Here is a 25,011-nt window from a genome sequence, read left to right as displayed (position 1 = left end):
GGACAGAGGGACACAATGCAAATGTTTAGCCAATCCCCTAAAGACACATTCACAGGTGAACTCTGGAAGATGGTAATCATTGGTGGACAACTTTTATAAAAGCAAAACATTGGAAGTAAAGCATACCAACAGAAGACTAAGAAACCAACTTGCCACAGTAACAAATGAGACATTCTCTAGCAGCGAAATTATTGAACTAACACTACCTATATCAACATGGCTGCATCAGAAAGTTTTGAAACCTATAAAAATATTTTTATTTCTCTACCTGTATTTAGGAAAAATTGAAACAAACATGAAACTAAACAATAAACACCAGACTCAAAATAATGAAGATGAATGGGAACTGGGATTAGGGTAGGGATAGATTAGAAAGTAGCATCTATATTTATAATGATCTAATTCTCTAAATATATTAGAAGCAAATATGTCATGAATATAATAATTGATAAGTGTCAACAAGCCATATATCCATTAGTATTTTCATATTGATACTAGAGTAGTCTCTAAAATTAAACGAAGAAAACGAAAAGAGCCTCAAGGAAACAATAATGGAATATAAGCAGGGAAATGAAAGCTTCACATTTATCAAATTGAGAACAATTATTCTGATAAAATTAATATTGGCAAGGAATTTGGCATATGGGAATGCTCATGAGAATATACTTTGTTGAACAAAATTACTTTGAAGAGCAATGTGTAAATACCCAGTGAGTACGTATTATGCCACTAACAATTAGAGTTGGGCGTCTGCTCTAACTGAACACCTGTTCATAATATGCACAAGAAAATCTTTCCCAGACTGCTTGTAACATTTAAAAGTGTTAACAGCATCTGAATAGCCATTATCCAGTCTTACTAGGGAATGTATTAACAAAGTGTTGCTTATTATTTTTGAAAAAGCAAATTATGCAACATTAAAAATAAATAAATTTGTTCTATATGCAATATTATACATGAAGTTCAAAAGCCCCAAATTAAATAATCGGAAGTTATAGCATAACCTATGTCAATGCAAATATTTAAACATATAAAACAATAACATATACATTTTTAGATATGTATCTTGGTAGTAAAAGTTTTCCAAGACTCATGTGAATTAATTATACCAATTTCAGAAGCTAAATTACCTCTAGTGATAAGGAGGAAGTATAGATAAGAATCAAAACTTAGCTACATATGTAACAATTTATTTCTTAATTTCTGAATCACTATATTTCAGCTAAATTTAGGGCTGAAATTTCAGCACTATAAGTATGTTTCATCTTAGTTGTACATACTTAGATGATTATTATTTTTTTCTATCTCTTCATCTATGAAACTTTTATAAAGAAAACAATTTTTAAAAATATTCTGAGGTTGGTTCCAAAGGTAGCATTGTAGAAAACAACTCAGATTATCTCAATCAGAAAGTTGACTGGGAGGCTGTTGAGTGCCTCCTAAAATTGACAAGAAAGCTAGAAGGAGGCTCACAGTGTCACAGGAAGCATGACCAAGACCTAGCCTGAAATATGGTGCCTTTACCACTGATGGTGCCATTTGGTGTCCATGACTTAAGTACCGTGAGGATTTTAAATAGGATTCAAGCAGAATTATTTAAGCACAGTAGTTCTATTCTGTACAAAGCCTGATTTCTGCTCTGTTCTTTATCAACTCCTACTTGAAGAATAAGTAAACTGATGGCATTTGCTGTGTATTCAAGTTATCTTGACAGCTGTTTTCATCGCCATAGCATGCATTCTCTTGCGTTCTTTTGGAATAAAATCAAAATTTTTCCTTTCATCTTCATCAACACCATCTTCTAAGAAAATAGTAATTTACAGTATTTTCTTCAGCAATACATCAAATGATATCAAGAAACACACTTCCATGCAAGCAAGGGAAAATGGAACTCCAGATTATGTTTCACAGTGAAGTTAGCCTCACTCATTGCATGTAATCAAGTATGCATTTTGATTATTCAGCTACAGCCTTATTAAGTCACAGCATTTAGCACTTGCTTGCCACACAGTGCTTGGCATACAACTTAGCAAAAAACATAAGCTGTTATTAAAAACTGTTTTAAAAAGTAGACAGCCATTAATATCATTATCAGATCAAATGAGAGTGCAGGGGAAAATTATTTCAAAATCTCACCATAAACACTTTGACAGAGGTTTTCTGTGGTAACTGCAAATCATTCTGTTATACCTGATTTGGAGACAGAGTGTGTGAAAAGGTAATGCTCTGTTATTTTAATCCCGGTTAACTTTATTATGATCTAGAAAAGCATGGCTAAATCAAAGGTCTTCTTAAACAAATTCCAATTTTTTTCACCATTTACTTTTATTAAATCCAGCCTTGAAACTGCCCTTAAAATGTTAAGATAAGGGAAAAAAAGCGGGCAACTGGAATAAGCTGAAATGACACTTTCCCCATAATTTTGTGACCAGAATAGCCAAAAATGACAGCCTTCCTTAAATTGGTCATTGTGGCATCCAACAGAGGGAAGATGGCAGACTATATGGGAGAAGGCTTGACTGCAGCCATTTTTCTCCATGTCCCGCCCACTGTCCCAACCCTCTAAGAGTGGTATCAGCAAGTAAATTGGGAACATCTGATACGATTTTATAAAATTTAAAGAAAAATGCCAGAAAACTTGGACCATGCCTTCCCAAACCAAAGATCCATTAACTTTTTCTTAAGAGAAATAAAAAGGTAAGAAACCTGTACAGGTTCTACATGTCCCCAAACAGTTTTAAAACATTTTTAAATAGATAATTCAACATAAAACATTTAAAAGGAAAATAATGCAAGAGTGCAGACATGATGATTATTAGCTCCTTTTACAACAAGAACTAAGATGTGTGGTACATTTTACAATGTTGGGAGAATAGACTCATGCTGGTAATTGGTCAGGCAGAGATGACTCATTCCAGTCTGAGTTTTAGGTTTTGTTTTTGTTTGTTATCACTTTATAAATGCACATTAACAAAATTTAAGTTCCTCTGCTTATCAAATTTGTAGATTTGTGTTGCTTTGTGTGTCTGAAATAATATATTATTTGTAACTTTCAAATAATTTTTCCCTTGGTAATTTCATTAAACAACAGGGTATCAGCATTGTGCCATAGGGCTGTTGTACAGTGAACAATACAGACCTGGAATTTTCACTCCAGGGTGGGACAGAGTAAACCAAAGCACAGACATAAAGCTGAAAACTCTAGTCAATTCTATAAAAGAAAATAGGACTGCCATAAGAGTATATTAGAGTGAGACCCATTTCCTTCAGAGAACTTCCAGTAGGCTTTTCTGGAGAAATGACATTTTTGTTGAAATTTGAAGAATCATTAAGACTTGAGAGACTAAAAGTGGGAGGAAGAACATTCCAGGAAGTGGAAAAGGTTTGTGTCCCTTATGTGGAAACAGCTTGGTCTGTTGGAGACCTGGAAGAAGGTCATGAGGCAAGAGAGTGAGGTCAGTAGATAAGGTTGCAATGTTAGATGGGGCTCCCGCTGTTCAGGGTTTGTACAGAAATCAAGGCTGCTTTATTTAATCCTAGTGAAATGGGAAAACCTTTATCATGTTTAAGAAAGGCAATGACGTGATTATTTTGGATTCTAAAGCAATTGTTTGAATTGCTGAATGGATATTGGATTGTAGGCAGGCAAAAGAACAATGGAGACTCTGTTTCGAATTCCATTATAATAATTTAAGAAAAAGATGGTCACTTGAGCTAAGGATGTTACAATGGAAGAGTGAAGCATGAAGACTTGAGATGTACTCCCTCCCCTGGCTTTATTGCAATGTTATTAAATTTGCATTTAATAATATGCATACATTTCAAATGTAACTTTGATGAATTTTGGCAGTTATATAAAGTTCTGAAATCACAACACAATCAAGATATATAATGTTTCCATCACCCTAAAAAGTTCCCTCAGTCCTTTCTGCAAAAGATCCCGGTCCTTGGCAACCACTCAGTTTCTGCCACTATGCTTTGCCTTTTCTAAAATTACCTAAGAGTAGAATTATATATATATATATTATTATATAATATATTATACATAATATAGTCTGCATTTGATTTCTTTTTCTTAGTATTTTGTTTTTACAGATTCATCCATGTTATTAAGTGAATCAACATTCTAGTCTTTGTTATTGCTAAGTAGTATTATATAACATGGAAATAAAAGAATGTGTTTACCAAATCATTCATTGATTAACATGTGGTTTCTTTCTATGTTTGAGTTGTTATTAATAATGGTACTTCGAATATTTGTTTGAAAGTATTTTGTGGATAGGGCTTCCCTGGTGGCGCAGTGGTTGAGAGTCCGCCTGCCGATGCAGCGGACACGGGTTCGTGCCCCGGTCCGGGAGGATCCCACATGCCGCGGAGCGGCTGGGGCCGTGAGCCATGGCCGCTGAGCCTGCACGTCCGGAGCCTGTGCTCCACAACAGGAGAGGCCACAACAGTGAGAGGTCCGCGTACCGCAAAAAAAAAAAAAGTATTTTGTGGATATATGTTTTCATTTGCCTTGGATAAATTCTACACTCAAACTCATTTTTGGATAAATTTCCAGATATTTCTAATCTGTGGCTTGACTTTTTATTTTTCAGCTGCTTTTGAAACGCAAACTTTGTTTTCTTTTATGGTTGGCACTTTGTGACATTTTGTGTGTGTGTAGTTTAAAAAAATGTGCTCTAACCTAATGTCACAAATAATTTCTTCTACATTTTCCTCAAGAAGTTTTAGCTCTAACTGTTAGGTTTATGAGATATCAATATTTTGAGTTAGTTTTTGTGGATGGTGTGAAGTAAGAATGAGAGTTCATTTTTTCCCCCCTTTTCATGCAGATACCCGTTTGTTCTAGAAAAATTTGTTGAAAAGACTATCCTTTCTACAGTGATCTTTGGCATCTTTGTAGAAAATATTTTTTTACCAAAAGTATGGGTCTATTTCTGAAATATCTTTTCTGACACATTGAGTTATTTATCTAACTTTTCATAAATAACCCACTGTTTTGATTACCATAGCTCTATACTAACTCTTTAAATCTATTAATTGGGATATACATTCTCCAAACTTGTTTTTTTACAAAAGTTTTTTACTATTTTATGTCTTCTGCCTTTCAATAAAAAATTTATAACTAGACAATTTATTAAAAAAGAACAAAAACAAAACCTTGCTAGTATTTTGATTGGGATCACATCCTGAGACATTGGTAAATCTACTTGTTAATTGTAGTAACCTTTTGTTCATTCATTAGGAATTTTTATGTATACAACCATATCACCTGAAGATAAGGATTTTTACTATTTCCTTTCCAAAATGTGTATCTTTTGTTTGTTTTATTTGCCCTACTGTATTGGTGAGAACCTCCAGTTACATAGAAGTACTGAGGGTGGATATTCTTGTCTTGTTCTGATCTTAGGTAGAAAGAATTGAATATTTCATAACTGAGTGCACATTTAACTGTATCTTTTTCACAACTGCTTTTAGTCAGAATGAGAAAGTTACTTCTTGTACCTAAGTTTTCACAAATGAATTTTTAATGCCTTTTTTGCATCGATTGGAATGCTGATATTGTTTTCTCCTTCAGTCTATTTAATTGCTTAACTATATTTATTAATTTGAAAATGTTATATTAACCTTGCATTCCTAGATAAATAGCAATTGCTCTTCATGTATGATCTTTTTTATATATTGTTGGATTTTAGTTGATAAAACTTTGCTAAGAATTTTTTGTATCTATATTCATGCAGGATATTGATCTGTAGGTTTATTTCCTCTTGTGATATATTTTTCTAGTTTTATCATCAGGGCAATACTGACATTATAAATATGAGGTTTCTGGAAATTTGTATATTATCTATTCAATTATTTTTATTCTGAAATATTATTTATTCTGAAAGCTTGTTTTTATTTATTAAATATATGATAGAATTTCCCAATTAAGTCATGGGCAGGGGGTATTGATTTTACACTTTCTGTTTCTTCTTGAGTCTGTTTTGGTAGTTTGTGTCTTCAAGGAATTTTGCCATTTCACCTAATTCTTCAAGTTTGATTAAGAGGGAAAACTGAATGCTAAACAATTAGCTTTTTTATGCAAACGGTGTTTTACTTTGAAAAAAATTACACTGATTATCATTGTGTCTATAAATCCCAGATCAATCTATTTAGAATTATTTCTACTGTTTTTGTTTTTCAAAAGTCACTAATTTTATATCATTAAAATTACCAGAATAAATTTATGTTTGTCCAAAACATAATTAGGGTTAAGAACAGTTCATGAGAATCAACTTAACATATCTTGTTCCCATACAAGTTGCTTTCTTCTAATCACTAAGACATGATTTCCCTTAATCACTAAGCCTTTGATGACTCTGAAAGTTACTGTCAGTCTCATGAGTTGTGTTTTGTTTTTTTTTTTAATGATTGGATCATTGTAGCTAAAACAAATGTGAATTATAAATACACAGGTGGATGGTATCTGTAGAATTCTTTTGCTGGCATCACTGTGTTTCTAAAGAGAAAAATTACAGGTTCTAATTTGCATTGTAAGTTCATAATATGATTTCATACATTTATTCTGAGAAATAGAAAAGCAGCCACTGGCAAGCAGGAACTGTTCTGGCTCTTACAACTAGGTCTCGATATTCTTCCATTGAACGCAACCAACCTTACATCAGAAAAGATTCGTCTCTGGCCTGGATGGATCAAGACAAAACAGTTTCACTCCATATCATGTTTTAACAAAGATACAAACATAAATACCGTACAAACCAAAAAATGATTAAATGTCCTTATCCTGGCTAACACAAGTGACTTCCACTTCTTAATTAGTTACAGCTTTAGTTTTCTTCGTTTCTCCCACCTTAAAGATAAAATTTATTAAGACACAAAAACATAGAATTGCCCCATTTCCTGACAGCATTCAGTATCAGGCAAAAACCCTGATTTCTTGAACTCTTCCCCAAATTACCCAAATCCTATAATTAGTGCATTGTAATATCCTCTTATTGTGGTGACTACAGTTCCCCATAGTGTGATCTCCTTCATTGCAATGAGTTACAAACTCAGCTTCTGCAGCTACATGTGTGTACCTGGTAGTCTTTGAATGGACGGCGCTGACATATTCAATTAAACTTTCAAAGGAAATGATATTTCTATTAATTATAAGTAGTATATTCTACGGTGCTTTACTAATCTTGCTACCCCCTTCTTCAAATGCCAGTTGCTATGGTAGCAGTATATGATGTTTGACAATGAAAAGAAAATCAGGCTAACAATAATTTTGAAGAGTTATTTCAGCTCTCTCTGAGATAAGTCTATCTTTAACTTCTGTCTTTATTTTAGTAAATGTACCTGGTACTGTAGAACATATATAAATTCATATTTAACTGTGTTTATTTACTCCTGAAAGATTAATAGTCACCACATGATACATTAACATTGATTTCGTAGTACCCATTATAAATAAATAGGAGTCCTTGGTATATAAATATGTCTAGCAGGCTATTGATAGCAAGTTGTAATATTCCAGATGGGTATTGCATTCGCATTAAGTTAAATTTTATTTATTTTATTTTTTCTTGTTTTTTTTTTTAACATATTCATTGGGGTACAATTGCTTTACAATGTTGTGTTAGTTTCTGCTGTATAACAAAGTGAATCAGCTATACATATACATATATCCCCATATCCCCTCCCTCTTGAGTCTCCACAGCACCCTCCCTATCCCACCCATCTAGGTGGACAAAAAGCACCGAGCTGATCTCCCTGTGTCATGCAGCTGCTTCCCACTAGCTATCTATTTTCTATTTGGTAGTATATATATGTCAATGCTACTCTCTCACTTTGTCCCAGATTACCCTTATCCCTCCCCGTGTCTTCAAGTCCATTCTCTATGTCTGCGACTTTATTCCTGTCCTGCCCCTGGGTTTATCAGAACCATTTTTATTTTAGATTCCATATATATGTATGTTAGCATACGGTATTTGTTTTTCTCTTTCTGACTTATTCAAGCCTGTATGATAGATGCTAAGTCAATCCACCTCACTACAAATAACTCAATTTCGTTACTTTTTGTGGCTGAGTAATATTCCATTGTATATATGTGCCATATCTTCTTTATCCATTCATCTGTCGATGGACACTTAGGTTGCTTCCATGTCCTGACTACTGTAAATAGAGCTGCAATGAACAATGCGTTACATGATTCTTTGTGAATTATGGTTTTCTCTGGGTGTATGCCCAGTAGTGGGAATACTGGGTCATATGGTAGTTCTGTTATTAGTTTTTGAAGGAACCTCCATACTGTTCTCCATAGTAGCTGTATCACTTTATATTCCCACCAACAGTGCAAGAGGGTTCCCTTCTCTCCACACCCTCTCCAGCATTTATTGTTGGTAGATTTTTTGATGATGGCCATCTGACTGGTTTGAGATCATACCTCATTGTAGTTTTGATTTGCATTTCTCTAATGATTAGTAATGTTGAGCATCCTTTCATGTGTTTGTTGGCAATCTGTATATCTTCTTTGGAGAAATGTCTATTTAGGTCTTCTGCCCATTTTTGGATTGGGTTGTTTTTTTTTTATATTGACCTGCATGAGCTGCTTGTAAATTTTGGAGATTAATCCTTTGTCAGCTCCTACATTAGTAAATATTTTCTCCCATTCTGAGGGTTGTCTTTTTGTCTTGTTTATGGTTTCCTTTGCTGTGCAAAAACTTTTAACTTTCATTAGGTCCCATTTGCTTATTTTTGTTTTTATTTCCATTTCTCTAGGAGGTGGGTCAAAAAGGATCTTGCTGTGATTAATGTCATAGAGTGTTCTGCCTATGCTTTCCTCTAAGAGTTTTATAGTGTCTGGCCTTACATTTAGGTCTTTAATCCATTTTCAGTTTATTTTTGTGTATGGTGTTAGGAAGTGTTCTAATTTCGTTCATTTACATGTAGCTGTCCAGTTTTCCTGTCACCAATTATTGAAGATGCTGTCTTTTCTCCATTGTATATTCTTGCCTCCTTTATCAAAGATAAGGTGATTGTATGTGCATGGGTTTATCTCTGAGCTTTCTATCCTGTCCATTGATCTATATTTCTGTTTGTGTGCCAGTACCATACTGTCTTCAGTACTGTAGCTTTGTAGTATAGTCTGAAGTCAGGGAGCCTGATTCCTCCAGATCCATTTTGCTTTCTCAAGATTGCTTTGACTATTTGGCATCTTTTGTGTTTCCATACAAATTGTGAAAATTTTTGTTCCAATTCTGTGAAAAATGCCATTGGTAGTTTGATAGGGATTGCAGTGAATCTGTAAATTACTTTGGGTATTATAGTCATTTTCACAATGTTGATTCTTCCAATCCAAGAACATGGTATATCTCTCCATCTGTTTGTATCATCTTTAATTTTTTTCATCAGTGTCTTTTAATTTTCTGCATACAGGTCTTTTGTCTCTTTAGGTAGGTTTATTCCTAGATATTTTATTCTTTTTGTTGCAGTGGTAAGTGGGAGGGTTTCCTTAATTTCTCTTTCAGATTTTTCATCATTAGTATATAAGAATGCAAGAGATTTCTGTGCATTAATTTTGTATCCTGCAACCTTACCAAATTCATTGATTAGCTCTTGTAGTTTCTGGTAGTGTCTTTAGGATTCTCTATGTATAGTATCATGTCATCTGCAATCAGTGATAGTTTTACTTCTTCTTTTCCAGTTTGGATTCCTTTTATTTCTTTTTCTTGTCTGATTACTGTGGCAAAAACTTCCAGAACTATGTTGAATAATAGTGGTGAGAGTGGGCAACCTTTTCTTGTTCCTGATCTTAGTGGAAATGGTTTCAGTTTTTCACCATTGAGGACGATGTTGGCTGTGGGTTTGTCATATATGGCCTTTATTATGTTGAGGAAAGTTCTCTCTATGCCTACTTTCTGCAGGGTTTTTATCATAAATGGGTGTTGAATTTTGTCAAAAGCTTTTCTGCATCTATTGAGATGATCATATGGTTTTTCTCCTTCAATTTGTTTATATGGTTTATCACATTGATTGATTTGCGTATATTGAAGAATCCTTGCATTCCTGGAATAAATCCCACTTGATCATGGTGTATGATCCTTTTAATGTGCTGTTGAGTTCTGTTTGCTAGTATTTTGTTGAGGATTTTTGTATCTATGTTCACCAGTGATATTGGCCTGTAGTTTTCTTTCTTTGTGATATCCTTGTCTGGTTTTAGTATCAGGGTGATGGTGGCCTCGTAGAATGAGTTTGGGAGTGTTCCTCCCTCTGCTATATTTTGGAAGAGTTTGAGAAGGATAGATGTTAGCTCTTCTCTAAATGTTTGATAGAATTCTCCTGTGAAGCCATCTGGTCCTGGGCTTTTGTTTGTTGGAAGATTTTTAATCACAGGTTCTATTTCAGTGCTTGTGATTGGTCTGTTTATATTTTCTATTTCTTCCTGGTTCAATCTCAGAAGGTTGTGTTTTTCTAAGAATTTGTCCATTTCTTCCAGGTTGTCCATTTTATTGGCATAGAGTTGCTTGTAGTAATCTCTCATATCCTTTGTATTTCTGCAGTGTCTGTTGTTACTTTTCCATTTTCGAATTCCGAAATTTCCCTTTCCGAATTTTTAATTCTGTTGATTTGTGTCTTTTCCCATTTTTTCTGATGAGTCTGGCTAATGTTTTATCAATTTTGTTTATCTTCTCAAAGAACCAGCTTTTAGTTTTATTGATTTTTGCTATCATTTCCTTCATTAGTTTTCATTTATTTCTAATCTGGTGTTTATAATTTCTTTCCTTCTGCTAACTTTGGGGTTTTTTTGTTCTTCTTTCTCTTAATGCTTTAGGTGTAAGGGTAGGTTGTTTATTTGAGATGTTTGTTGTTTCTTGAGGTAGGATTGTATTGCTATAAACTTCCCTCTTAGAACTGCTTTTGCTGAATCCCATAGTTCTGAGTCATCGTGTTTTCACTGTCATTTGTTTCTAGGTATTTTTTTATTTCCCCTTTGATGTCTTCAGTGATTGCTTGGTTATTTAGTAATGTAATGTTTATCCTCCATGTGTTTGTATTTTTTACAGTTTTTTTCCTGTAATTGATATCTAGTCTCATAGCATTGTGGTCAGAAAAGATATCTGATACGATTTCAATTTTTCTTAAATTTACCAAGGATTGATTTGTGACCCAAGATATGGTCTATCTTGGAGAATATTCTATGAGCACTTGAGAAGAAAGTTTATTCTCTTGTTTTTGGATCTCATGCCCTATAAATATCAATTAAGTCCATCTCATTTAATATGTCATTTAAAGCTTGTGTTTCCTTATTTATTTTCTGTTTGGATGATCTGTCCATTGGTGAAATTAAGGTGTTACAGTCCCCTGCTATAATTGTGTTACTGTCTATTTCCCCTTTTATGGCTGTTAGCATTTTTCTTATGTATAGTGGTGCTCCTATGTTGGGTTCATAAAGATTTACAATTAGTATATTTTCTTCTTGGATTGATCACTTGATCATTATGTAGTGTCCTTCTTTGTCTCTTGCAGTAGTCTTCATTTTAAAGTCTATTTTGTCTGATATGAGAATTGCTACTCCAGCTTTCTTTTGATTTCCATTTGCATGGAATATCTTTTTCCATCCCCTCACTCTCAGTCTGTATGTGTCCTAGGTCTGAAGTGTGTCTCATGTAGACAGCATATATATGGGTCTTGTTTTTGTATCCATTCAGCAAGTCTGTGTCTTTTGGTTGGAGTATTTAGTCCATTTACATTTAAGGTAATTATCGATATGTATGTTCCTCTTACCATTTTCTTAATTGTTTTGGGTTTGTTATTATAGGTCTTTTCCTTCTCTTGTGTTTCCTGCCTAGAGAGTTCCTTTAACATTTGTTGTAAAGCTGGTTTGGTGGTGCTGAATTCTCTTAGCTTTTGCTTGTCTGTAAAGGTTTTAATTTCTCCATCAAATCTGAATGAGATCCTTGCTGGGTAGAGTTATTTTGGTTGTAGGTTTTTCCCTTTCATGACTTTAAACTTGTCCTGCCACACCCTTCTGGCTTACAGAGGTTCTGCTGAAATATCAGCTGTTAACCTTATGGGGATTCCCTTGTATGCTAGTTGTTGCTTTTCCATTGTTGCTTTTAATATTTTTTCTTTGTATTTAATTTTTGATAGTTTGATTAATATGTGTCTTGGCATGTTTCTCTTTGGATTTATCCTGTATGGGACTCTCTGCGCTTCCTACACTTGATTGACTCTTTCCTTTCCCATATTAGGGAAATTTTCAACTATAATCCCTTCAAATATTTTCTCAGTCCCTTTTTTTCTCTTCTTCTTCTTGGACCCCTTTAATTCAAATGTTGGTGTATTTAATGTTGTCCCAGAGGTCTGTGAAACTGTCCTCAATTCTTTTCATTCTTTTTTCTTTATTCTGCTCTGTGGTTTTTATTTCTACTATTTTATCTTCCAGGTCACTTATCTGTTCTTCTGTCTCAGTTATTCTGCTATTGATTTCTTCTAGAGAAATTTTAATTTCATTTATTGCATTGTTCATCATTGGTTGTTTGCTCTTTAGTTCTTCTAAGTCCCTGTTAAACGTTTCTTGTATTTTCTCCATTGTATTTCCAAGATTTTAGATCATCTTTACTATCATTAATCTGAATTCTTTTTCAGGTAGACTGCCTATTTCCTCTTCATTTGTTTGGTCTGATGGGTTTTTACTTTGCTCCTTCGTCTGCTGAATATTTCTCTGTCTTTTCATTTTGCTTAACTAACTGTATTTGGGGTCTACTTTTTGCAGGCTGCAGGGTCGTAGTTCCTATTGTTTTTGGTGTCTGCCCCCAGTGGGTAAGGTTGGTTCAGTGGGTTGTGTAGTCTTCCCCGTGGAGGGGACTTGTGCCTGTGTTCTGGTGGATGAGGCTGGACCTTGTCTTTCTGGTGGGCAGGACCGCGTCAGGTGGTGTGTTTTGGTGTGTCTTTGAACTTATTATGGTTATCGGCAGCCTCTCTGCTAATGGGTGGGGCTGTGTTCCAGTCCTGCTAGTTGTTTGGCATGGGGTATCCAGCACTGGAGCTTGCTGGTCATTTAATGGAGCTGGGTCTTAGCATTGCGATGGAGATCTCTGGGAGAGTTCTCACCGATTGATATTTGTTGGGCTCGGAGGTCTCTGGTGGTCCAATGTCCTGAAATCGGGGAGGTGTGGATAGTGACCTGTGCTTGCACACAGGATTATTGGTGGCTGCAGCAGCAGCCTTAGTGTCTCATGTGTCCACGCTGATAGCCGCAGCTCGTGCCCATCTCTGAAGCTTGTTTAGGCGGTATTCTGAATCTCCTCTCCTCGTTCACCAGTTTGGGAAGTCTGAGGTCTTCTGCCAGCGTTCAGTAGGTGTTCTGTAGGGGTTGTTCCATATGCAGATGTATTTTTGATGTATTTGTGGGGAGGAAGGTGATCTCCATGTCTTACTCCTATGCCATCTTGAAGGTCCTCCAAATTAGATATTAAAAAATGATTTGACTATCTATAGTACAGGCTACAGTAGAATCAGCCTTAAATAAATTATATTAAAGTCCAAGTACATTTATGTATAATCATAATTCCACTCTACTATAGGGGTAAAAGAGAATCATAGGTAAATCAAACAGCCTGATAATGTAAGAAATAAAACATATCTATATATACCTGTGGAGAAAAGGGAACTCTAGTACACTGTGGTGGGATTTTAGATTGGTGCAGCCACCATAGAAAACAGAATGGAGATCCTCAAAATTTTAAATTTAATTACACTCAGGTCATTAGCAAAACCTATTGGCTGGATGTAGTTCTAGAATATAACAGCTCCAGTGTGGACTGAGATTGTTATTGGAAGAGTTAACTATTGGAGGAGGAATTCTGGAGTGCTATCAGTTGTCTATTTTTAATATGAATGATGATTACAAGAGTGCTAACACTATAATTATTGGTCAAATATATATTTATGTTTCATAGATTTTTCTGTATTTTATTATCACACACACACAAGAACACACACACACACACACACACACACATAAATGAAGTTGATAAAAAGAGTGAATAGGCAACAGCACACTAATTCTACTCTTCCATTAACCAAAGGAAACCAAAAGCTCTATAATTATAGTTTGGGTTTGTTGCCTTGGGAAAGACATAAAATGATTTTTAGACCAATGTGAACTGAAAGGGCTCAGCAATGTGTGTGGCTAAAGAGATTTTGATTTTGGCTTTTTTTTGTCTTTATGTGGGAATCAAATTTGCCCACAGCTGTCTCACTGACATCTAAATTACAAACTGCTATACGAGACTATTTACCCAGAAAACAGACATTAAGAAAAAGACAAGGAAATAATGTTAACCAAAGTAACCACAAGTGGAAAAATATATTTTGGTGAAAAAGCCATTTATTAATAGAAAAGTATAGTGAAATCTGTTATTAAAGATTTTCTGCTTTCAGTTTGGTAGAAAGTCTTTAGAAAATTATTTTGCTTTTTGCCTTTATTTTCTTCCAACGTTTAATTTATTGCTCCAATATTCCTCTTTTGGAATAATAAACCTGAAAGTGTCCCAGGTTTTGAGTTACCTGTGGAGACAGCAAGACTATTCCCCTGCAAACACACATTGAGTCCACGCTCAGTCTGAGAAAACATCAACTCTCTTTCTTTCCTCCATGTAAAGCCGTAGTTTTGTAAGTCTTGGGATGTAAAAAGAAGGTGTTTCTGGAGATCATTTAATTCAATATGCAGATTATTGGTCAATGGAGATCAAAGTGATTAAACAGACCATTTTGTACCAAAATGTTTTGAATAGTCTAGACAAAAGTATTTTTTCAAATTTATTAAATTGAGTTAGATATTACTTTATCAGACACAAATGAAACTAAAGGAATGAACAATAATAACAACCACACAAAACTGCTTCAGTCTGCTCATAGCACATTAGAATTTCTTTCATTGTTCACCTACTAGATGGTTTTGTAAAAATAGCTTTATTTACAAGACATGTTTTAACATTTACACTATAGAATTTATCACCTACCCCATGGCAGCTGGAAAATTTTTATTTTACCAGGTAAAATTCATATTCATATGCTCTGATGCCCAATTTGCTTTGCAACAATAACATGTGTTTCTGTATGTTATGAGTTGCGGTGCTGTCAACATAGTGCTTAATGGAATTAACCAGTGCTCTGAGATCAGCAATAGGATAACGCTCAAAAGCATCTTGCATTTGAATGCAATATTATCTGAAGTAAAGCGGTCAAGGTCCAAATTTGCTTTGGTTTTGTTTGATTGTCTTTCTTTGGCAAATCCAAAATCATTTTAATTAACGAAGTAATCACATTACTATGTGCAATGAGAATACTCTATAAAAAAATTCATTTAGTTTCAGAAGAGCTGTTCTGGCTTACACAAGTCGGTGCTATGAAAGTAAATTACCTAAATAAAAACAGGGAAAGTTCCTAGTTAGCAGGCTTTATGACAATGATTATGTGGTGTGTTTAATCTCTAGATCATATTGAGTATAATTCTCACTAGTAATGTAATAAAGTGAGATGAATAAAAAAGAAGAAAGAAAGAGAGATTACCTTTCCACTAAAACAACTTATGCCATCTGAGCATCTCTATGATTAATATTGTAATTACTGCTTATGATATGAGGACTCAGTGATGTGTGAAGGCAATGCTAACTTCAATCGACGAGATGCAAAAGTCAATTTAATTGTCACATGGTATTTGCTATTACTAGCATATTGATGTGGCACACTTGCATAATAACTCCTTTAAGCAAAAGCACCTTTCTTTTTTAATGGAATGGAGTGACTTCATTATTTTCCTAACCTCTGTGGACTTTTAGAAGATGTACCTTTAGTTTGCATGGGAATAAGTTAGAAAGCTTGTTGCCTATGGTTGCTTTAAGCAGTTCAGGAGAAACCAGAAGAGTTTAATTTTTTTTTAATTCATTTACTTGTTTATTCAACAAATATGCTTCATTGTGCCAAGGGTTAGGGAAAGAGAAGTGAGCGAGACAATCTGGCTGATGAATTTATAAAGTTTATAATCTACTGGAGAAAAGAAGTATTAAGAAATACATACATATATACATATATGTATATTGTTGACTTAAAAAAATTCACAAAATTCACAATATGAGAGTTGCGAGTTAAGTTTTATTTGGGGCAAAATGAGGACTATAGCCCAGGAGACAGCATGGAGAAACTGCTCCAAAGAGGTGGGGGGGGGAAGTCAGTACAGATGTGATTTTGGTGAAGGGGGAGTCCATACAATGAAGCACACATTTTTTGCAGGTTTCTGCTAATCTCGTGAAAGTTACTGCTAGTCACGAGGAGCAGACGTCACCTTGAAGGATTTTAGTGCTTTCCTAGATATGAGGAGATGCAAGAATTGGGCTCATAAAATCAGCTCCTGAAAATATCTAACTATCTGAAGACCTGTTCTGCCAGTTTTTCCCAGAGCACAGAGTGCCTCATTTCTGCTCTCCACCCTGAACTCCTGTCAGGGGGTGTTGAAGGTCAGCAGCTGTAGCAGCACGTGATTTAATCCTCGTAGAGGCAGATGGCAAGTGTCCATGGCAAGTGCCAATTTGTAGTTGACAATATGTATACATATGTATATATACGTATATATTTATACATAAATTTTCTAGTTAGAATTAGGTTTTAGGTTAAGTGCTACAACAGAGAACTACCAGGTGCAATGAACCCATGTGCAGGGAGACCTAAATTACTAGGAGGAGTTGGGGAGGTCTTTGAGGAAGTAATATTTAAAATGAGCCCTGAAAGATGAGCTAAAAAAGGAGTGGGTATCTGGATTGTGCTGAAGAAGAGAAATCAGTTGACACAAAAGATCTAAATTGACAGGAATGTGGCATATGTAAGGTACAGCTGAAGCTTAGGGATCAAGGGAGGAGCTGCATGGTGAGGACAGAGTAGAAGGCAGGGAAGGGATTCACACTTAATCAGTTACTTTCTTCCTGAACTTCCTTCTTTACTTGGCTCTAAAATCCCCACATCTCCCTCATCTTCCTCCTAATTTCCTTCTTCTCATTCTCTCTGCTTAGTCTTCCAGATGTTCCAGTTCCACGGGGCCTAACCCCCTGCCAGATTCCTTCTAAAAGTACTGTACTCCCTGGATGATACTCACTGTCCTGTCTTTAAATGTTGTCTACGTTACAATTACTCTAAAAGGTATGCCTGGGGCCATGACCTCTGCCCTGAATCCCAGACTGCTCAGAAGTCACCTGAATTTCAACACCTAAAAGCTCATTCAAAAGTACCATGTCCTAATGAGTAATACAGTTTGGCCCTCCCCTGGATTCATATTTTTATAAATAGTGCCACAATTCACCAATTGCTCAGATCATTTATCTTGCATTATTCCGCAACTCTCATGTCAACATAAAAATTCATGAGTACTATCAGTCATTTTGACCTCTAAAATATACCCCCAATGCATTACTAACACCTTGAAGCACAAATAAAAATTAAAAAAATGAGAGGATTAATTCTCCCTGTTAAAAATAATGAAAGACACACTCCTCCCTTTCCTTAGAGCATATCTTTTCTAAACTTGTAATTGTAAATTCTTTCTCTACCCCTTAGAGATTCGCATAAATTTCCTTTTAAATAGCTTTTTGTCAGGTTTGCAACCCAGTACTGTCTTTCTTAAGAAACTGGAGTTGAATGTAAAATCAAGGGAGATAAGGAGGCACTTACTCCAAGCGTGCAAGGCACGTTCAACGTTTGTAAATCAACCAACATAATCCCGCACATCAGGAAACTAAAATAAAAATCAATCGATACAGAAAAAGCACTTGACGAAATCCAACATCTGTTCATGATTAAGAAAAACAAACAAAAACAAAGCCAACTTTCAGCATACGAGGGATAAATGGGAATTTCTTCAACTTGATAAAGAACATCTATAAAAACACCTACAACTATCATCATACTTAATGATGAGAAACTGGATGCATTCCCCCTAAGAGCAGGGATAGGGCAAGACTCTCTTCTCTCATTTCGTCTATCCAGCGTGATACTGGAGTACCTAATTAGTGCACTGATAGTAGAAAATGAAATAAAAGTCTCTTTGCCTCTGTGGTCTTTCTCCTAAAAGCCCGTAAACCCAGCTAACCATGAGAAAATCTCCAGGAAAATCCTAATTGAGGCACATTCTACAACATATCTGAGCAGTACTCAAAACTGTCAGGGTCACTGAAAGCAAGGAATGTCAAAGAAACTGTTACAGCTGAGAGGAAAGAACCCCAGGAGACAGGGTTATTAAATGTAATGTGGGGACCTGGATGGGATCCTGGGGCAGGAAAAGCATTAAATAAAAACTAAGCAAATCTGAGTAAAGTCTGGACTTCAGGTATTTGTGCTGGTTTATTAATTGTAACGAATGTTCCAAACTAATGTAAGATGTTAATAATAGGGGACAATGGATGTGAGGTATACAGGAATTCTCTGCATTATCCTCACAATTTTTCTGTAAATCTAAAATTGTTCTAAATTTTAAAAAATATTTTAAAAAGGAAACAAGAATAACCATTGAAAAATATAAATCATATTTAATTCTCCTTTAATAAGAACTTTCCAGTGACATATCTTCTACATATCTTTCCATTCTCCGCCTATGGTTTTGCCCTTCTTCGTTCTGTTCCAATACGTTGCCCTCCATTTATCTCAAATTCAAAACCACATTGGATCTTTGCCTTATTCTCATCTCTCTGCCTGAAAAACACTGAATTTCATGGCTGTCTGTCAGTCTTCACTCAGTACACTGTTTAGGTGCCACCTTCTCTTCGAATCCTTCTTTGAAATAAATTAAATTGCATCTATCTCTTTATTTCCCCTTTTCCTTGAATAAATGGAGCAAGAAATTAGAAGTTCATTAAATATATCTAATTTTAGTTATTTTCAGTAAGATATTATAACTCATCAGCTGTGAGAGTTTGAAAGAATGAGGTGCCAGTTCTTATGCCAGTTTACTGACACAAGTAATTAACAATGAATAAGTCATGAAATATTGAGATGAAAAGTCTGGAAATTAATGGTGCTTAGATTATGGAGAAATCATGAGTACAGTTTTAACATATTCACTTAGATATTATAAGTGGAAATGTCAAATTAATATTTGAGTATACAGATGTAGAGATAAAAATATATGATATTTGAAGCCATAGTGATGGAATGAAATAGTCTGTGGTTGGAGCATAGGTTAAGATGAGAAAAACGAAAGACCCAGGATCAAACTTGAGGAACATAAATGATTAAAGGCCCTACATAAAAGGAGACACCAAAAATAACTGAGATATAGAAGCTGAAAAGTCAGAGGGGAAAGGAAATGGGTGCCAAGTCCCAAAAAAGGATTTTCCCAGGATGCTGTGGTTGAGTCTGTTGGTACACAGACAGGTTAAACTAAAAAGAAAAGCGGTCTGAAAATTGCCATTGGAATTAAGAACTTTCATGGGATTTTAGCAAGAAAAGATTGATGATGCCTAAAATAGTAAAGACGAAATTCCTACAGACTGAAGAGTGGAGTGACAGGTGGCCAGAAAATGGAGGCAGAGTGTAAAGCAAATTGTTTTGTAAAACTTGGCCATTAAAAGCTTCAGTTGAGAAGAATGAGATCCAGAGGAAATATGTTTACTTTTTGAAATGGAAGAAACAAGAGTATATTCTCCACACTGATTGGAGAGATCTAATAAAATGGGAAGAGGTCTAGAAACAGGAAAAGAGGAATTTTTGGAGAAAGTATTGAACATAAGCATGAGGGGCTTAAAATTTTCTATTCACATTTTCAAACCTACATACCTGAGAGGGGTATGTCTTCCTCCACTTCCTCTTCTTCAGATTCAATCCTTCCCTCTTGAGAATGTTTGAGATGCTCTTTTCCTCTATTCACACCTTTGGATCTCAGGATATTTAAGGGAGAGATTCTCGGTATGTTGTCTATTTTTCAGATCCAATCTCTCCCTGGGCCAGGTTTTCACATGTACTAATCCTAGGACAGAAAATAGGCAAGCAAATTGTGGTCACTTCTAATTTGTATTTTTCAATATCACTTTATCATTACTAGAAGCTACTTTGAATTCTACCATTTAAATTCCAGAGTGTTGCATCTCAATTGTTATAGAATTTGAATTGGGCTTTAAGGCAGGAGTGATTAATCAACTTGAAACTATACATCATGTTGTCCCTTTCTATTTATTGCCTTATTACCAGATGTAAGAGTAAATATGTCTAGAAAATGAGTAGTAGATTGGTCTCTTCAATACTTCTAGCTTTAAAATTACTTGATTATTAATTTCATACAATGCTTGTGAATTTCATATCCAATGTATAAAAATACTTTGGCATAGTCATATCTATAAATAAAACTAACAATTAAAGTAGATGGTTTTATGTTCAGATTAAACCCTAATCAGCTATTACAGACTTTTTTTTATAGTTGTTTTTTGATTTGGGTTTTTTTTTTTTTTTGTAGGGACCACAAATGTAATAAGCAAAGCCATTTATTAGTGAGAGACTGTTGGATTACCCGTTTGTCCTTCTATGTTCATTCTCCAAACTTCTGTGCTGTGCATAACATTTGTCCAGGGCCCTAATGGATATGGATGGCGTCAGAGGTCTCTTTTGCCCTAAGTCTTCCACTTGGGTTCAGCCAGTGGTCAGCACAAGCAGGAACTGGAAGAGAAGAAATGGAGTGAGGCTGAGGTGCTTATTCCTTCAGCTTATTTCTGTAGGATTGTTTTAGGATGGCCGAATCCCTAGACTGAAGGACACAGCTCCTGCCAGATGGGTTTCCCTAAACAGCCTCCTTCTAGGTCCTAGTGATGGCTCCCTTACCTCACCAATTCACACCTGTTTACTAGCCTGTTACCCTTAATAGTTACAGGGTACTGTACTATTCATTGTAGATTCCTTGCACTTTGGTCACCTTGCTTGCTTTAAATAACATCTTATATAAAATGTTATTTTTAAAAAGCTTTCAAATTACCAATTTTGTCATATTGGCAAAGCATAAGATATAGTTAAGCGCTCGATTTTAAGAAGAAAGTTTCAGGAGATTAACAGATCAATTTAGCAAATTGTGATTCTTGCTTGTTCATTTAATAAATATTTATGGAAAAACTGCTGTACGTCAAGAGCTCTTCAGGCTGCTAGGTATACAACACTGAACAAAAAGGTCATGGAATATTTGCCCTCCTGGAGCTTCTGTAATAGCTAGCAGTAATACTTGGCCAGAAACCTAGTACATCATCAAGTTTTAAATGTTGTTCTCTTTATAAAATGAACAAAATACTGAATTTGTTTATTTATTTTATAGATAATAAGTTGTAAATCTTTTACCAGACTATACCATTATTTTTTTCTAATGGCTATTTTTTATTCACAAACTTCTAAGGTTTACTATTTAATGTGATGAATAATTTAGGGTGTACTAACTGCTCTAGCAAGTAGTTCCAAAACTACATAGTATCTAAAATATAACAGAAGTTTGTTTTCCTCACACAGCAGTACCATGAAGTAAACAAGGCAACAGGGCAGCCCTGTAATCCATCTTTAACTCAAGGCTTCCACGTTTACTCTGGCAGCTGTCTTCAATCCAGCCAGCCAGAAAGGCAAAGGAGCACAGAGTTGGTTTCCATGGGCCATTCATGAATGTGTCATATGACACTTCTGCATATGTTCCAGGCAAGCACTCAGTCACATGAGCACTGCTAATCTCAAGGGAAACTAGGAAGTGTAGTCTAGCTGTGTGTCCAGGAAAGAGAAGAAAGTTTGGATTTCAATAATATAGCAGTCTCCATTGTATTGCATATTGCATAAACACATACCCATAGACATTTGGGTTATACATTTATATATGAATATCAAAACATATATATGTGGAATATTTATGTTTGTATGGAGTAATTATCCTTATGTGCACTGTGACTGTTGTATCAGAAAAGCATGAAAATACTTTAGTTTCTTTTATTATCTATTTGAGATGATTGTGCTCTACAGTGTTATTATTACTCAAACTAAATGAAGCTAGAATTAATATTCATGGTACATCTAGACCTCAGGACTTTTGGAAGATTTATGAACCTTTTCAATACCTACTTTGAGTAGAGATCAGAGCATAAGAGCATAATGCCCTATTTCTTGAGCCTCCATAGTTAAACAGATTTTCTCGATTTTAATGTCAACTTTATGTTCTAGGTGACCTGTATTATGGTCAGGCTCATCTGAGCTGATTGAAAAGAAGAGAAATTCCCTCAAACATAGGATTTTATTGTGATAATACACCAGAGAAATGAACCATTGCTTGAAACAGCCTTGTCATCAAGCCTAGAGATCTCCAAGGTCTTTTAGAATATGGCAGCAGGATCCTGCTATCTCCTCAGGGGCAGGCTTTCATAGCACCTAATTCTGCAGTGGTGAAATTGAAATATTTAACCAGCAATAAGGCACATCCTCAATCAACCAGAATAAAGGCTCCAGGCTTTAACACCTTAGCTCCTGGATGGAGGAGTAGCCAGGGCTGGTGGTGGTGAGGGGTAGACGTGCAGGAGCCTCAGAGAGGCAGCGATTTACCAAGCATTTTGAATTTATTTCAATGTTTAAGTGACAACATGGCCATGCCAGCCTGTGCCAGCTGAGTGGTAGCACTGCATTACTCACTGGACTGCTCTTGTGATGTGGCTTTTCTATTTCTCTTCTCTGTCTACATATGAAAACACTTTCAGTGGCTTCTCCTTACTATGCTTTTCCTACTTCAGGATATTTTGTGGTCACGGCTTCCATAACTTCATGGCTCTTATGGTTTTTCTTTATGCCTTTATATGTGTTTCTGTGTGTTTTGTGTCCAAGATCCCTGAAGATCAGATTGGTCTAATTAGTCTCAATCAAAATAGGGTGTATCTTTTGGCCAGAGTTTCATACCACCTTATTTAGGCTGTTGAAAACTGCCCTTTAAAGACCTGTCACAGTTCCCTGTGACCCAGGCATCTGGTCTCATGATTTAAAGGAATGTATCCTAGGTGCAAATAATCCCTGGTGGCTACTTTTTTAGGAGGCACCTCGAACACATCAGGCAAGATGAGTATCAGAGTTTCTTCTCCAGATCAAACATGCTCCAGTGCTCTGCAGAGCTAAAAACCTCACATTCTTACAATATTATTTATCATTTTCCTTGTGAGAAGACAACTAGAAAAAGAAAATAATATGCAGGGATTTCAGCAAAAAAAACATTTTATTAAGTGCCCTCTAATTCCTTTCCCTAAATTATTACCACAACCATGTCTAGGCAAAAATGACTTTGGAGGGAGTGAGAAAAAACAACAACAACAACAACAACAAGAATGTCACCTTCATAATGTTAAGCATGTAACTCTGTTAACCATTTTTAAATTAATTATTCACTTGGGAACCTAATGAAAAAATTAATTTACTTGTGAATATGACCAGTCATCACTGCTTTTACTGTAATTCAGACATATTCATCTTTGTCTACAATATCCAGCATTGTTGGAAAGCTAACAGAGAAGAAGGCATTAAAACAAACCCCAAAGGATCAGTGAAATGAATTTATAGTTTATGGCTTCATGCCTATATTTTCAGACTGTTGCTAATGGGACAATTACACTCTGATGACCTTCCACTAAGTGTAAGCCAAAAATATAATTCAGTTTTGTATAAATTAAAACAAACGAAATGGCTTTCAATTTAGCACTGCTGACATCTCTCTTCAAAGAACCATTTTTAGAGTAAAAATACTAAGATTAAGACTATTTAGGGGGAAATTACTTATTTTTTTCCTTAGCGTAAAATGCAAAATTGTTAATATAGTCAACAAGATCTTACATCCTCTGTTCCTGCCCAATTTCCCTCCTCAGCATCGTATTGTACAACTCACAGCCTATCAGCCACCCTGACCTCCGTCCTGTTCCTTAAATAAACCAGCATCTTCCACCCTCATGGGTTTTGAACATGTTGTTTCTTCTTGAAAATTATTTTTCGCAGATCTTTGCTGCCTCGATTCTACTCAATTCCATGTCTCATAAATTTCACTCAATGAGACCTCCACTAGTTTTCATCTAATTTCAGTCCTCCTGTTGAGTGTCTATTCTAAAATTTCCCTTCACAGTGTTCATCAACATTTTTTTCCCTAATTACCTAATCTTGTGGCTATGTAAAAGCACAAACAAAAACAAAACAAAACAAAAAACCTATACTTTCTCTTACTTTATTAGTTTCAGATATCAGGGGCTATTTTTTTGTTGTTGTTCATCATGGTATAAGCTCAGCAAGTGGTTCAGAACCTTGATTTATAAAAGGAGCTTAGTGACCGAAAAATGCATATTTATATGAATAAATAGATGGACATGTTTATGAAGTCTATTCTTATATAACTCAATAGTTATTTAAGACAAGATTTTAAACAGTTAAATAGGATGAGGGTCCATGGAAATGATGGGACTTGAACCTTTTAGACATACAATATCACAAGGCATTTTTTCATATGAATGTCAGTGATACCTTCCCCCCAAATACCTCTAAGTGTATTGTTGTAAAATATAAGCAACAAAGAACAAATGAAATATTAGAATATGTTTAGCTTATGCTTAACATTGTTTTTCTTTTCTGCAATCAAATGTATTATCATTACCCAAGTATTTCAAGTTTCATCACAATCTTAATTATTATTGTTAGAACACAGACAATATACAGCCCCTTGAAACAAGAAAGTGTCAAAAAAAAAAACAAACCTGTTTTCTTCCCTATTAGAATTTCTATTTTCAGACTCGCATGTTCTATATTCATTACTAACCCTTTAACGCATATGAAAGTTGTGCTTCCTAATTTTTATATATCAGAATTTACATTGTGAAAAATTATGGTTTAGGGGAAGAAAGAAGTACATAGGTATAGATAGCATAGGTATTGTTCTCCGCGCCCCAGACTCCTCCTCGACCCTTCGGGACAGTCATAGCATGGGGTTCGGCTAGGTTGTGGGGA

This window comes from Orcinus orca, chromosome 15 (genome assembly GCF_937001465.1).
Source record: "Orcinus orca chromosome 15, mOrcOrc1.1, whole genome shotgun sequence".
Lineage (NCBI taxonomy): Eukaryota > Metazoa > Chordata > Mammalia > Artiodactyla > Delphinidae > Orcinus > Orcinus orca.
This window is presented reverse-complemented; position numbering follows the sequence as displayed.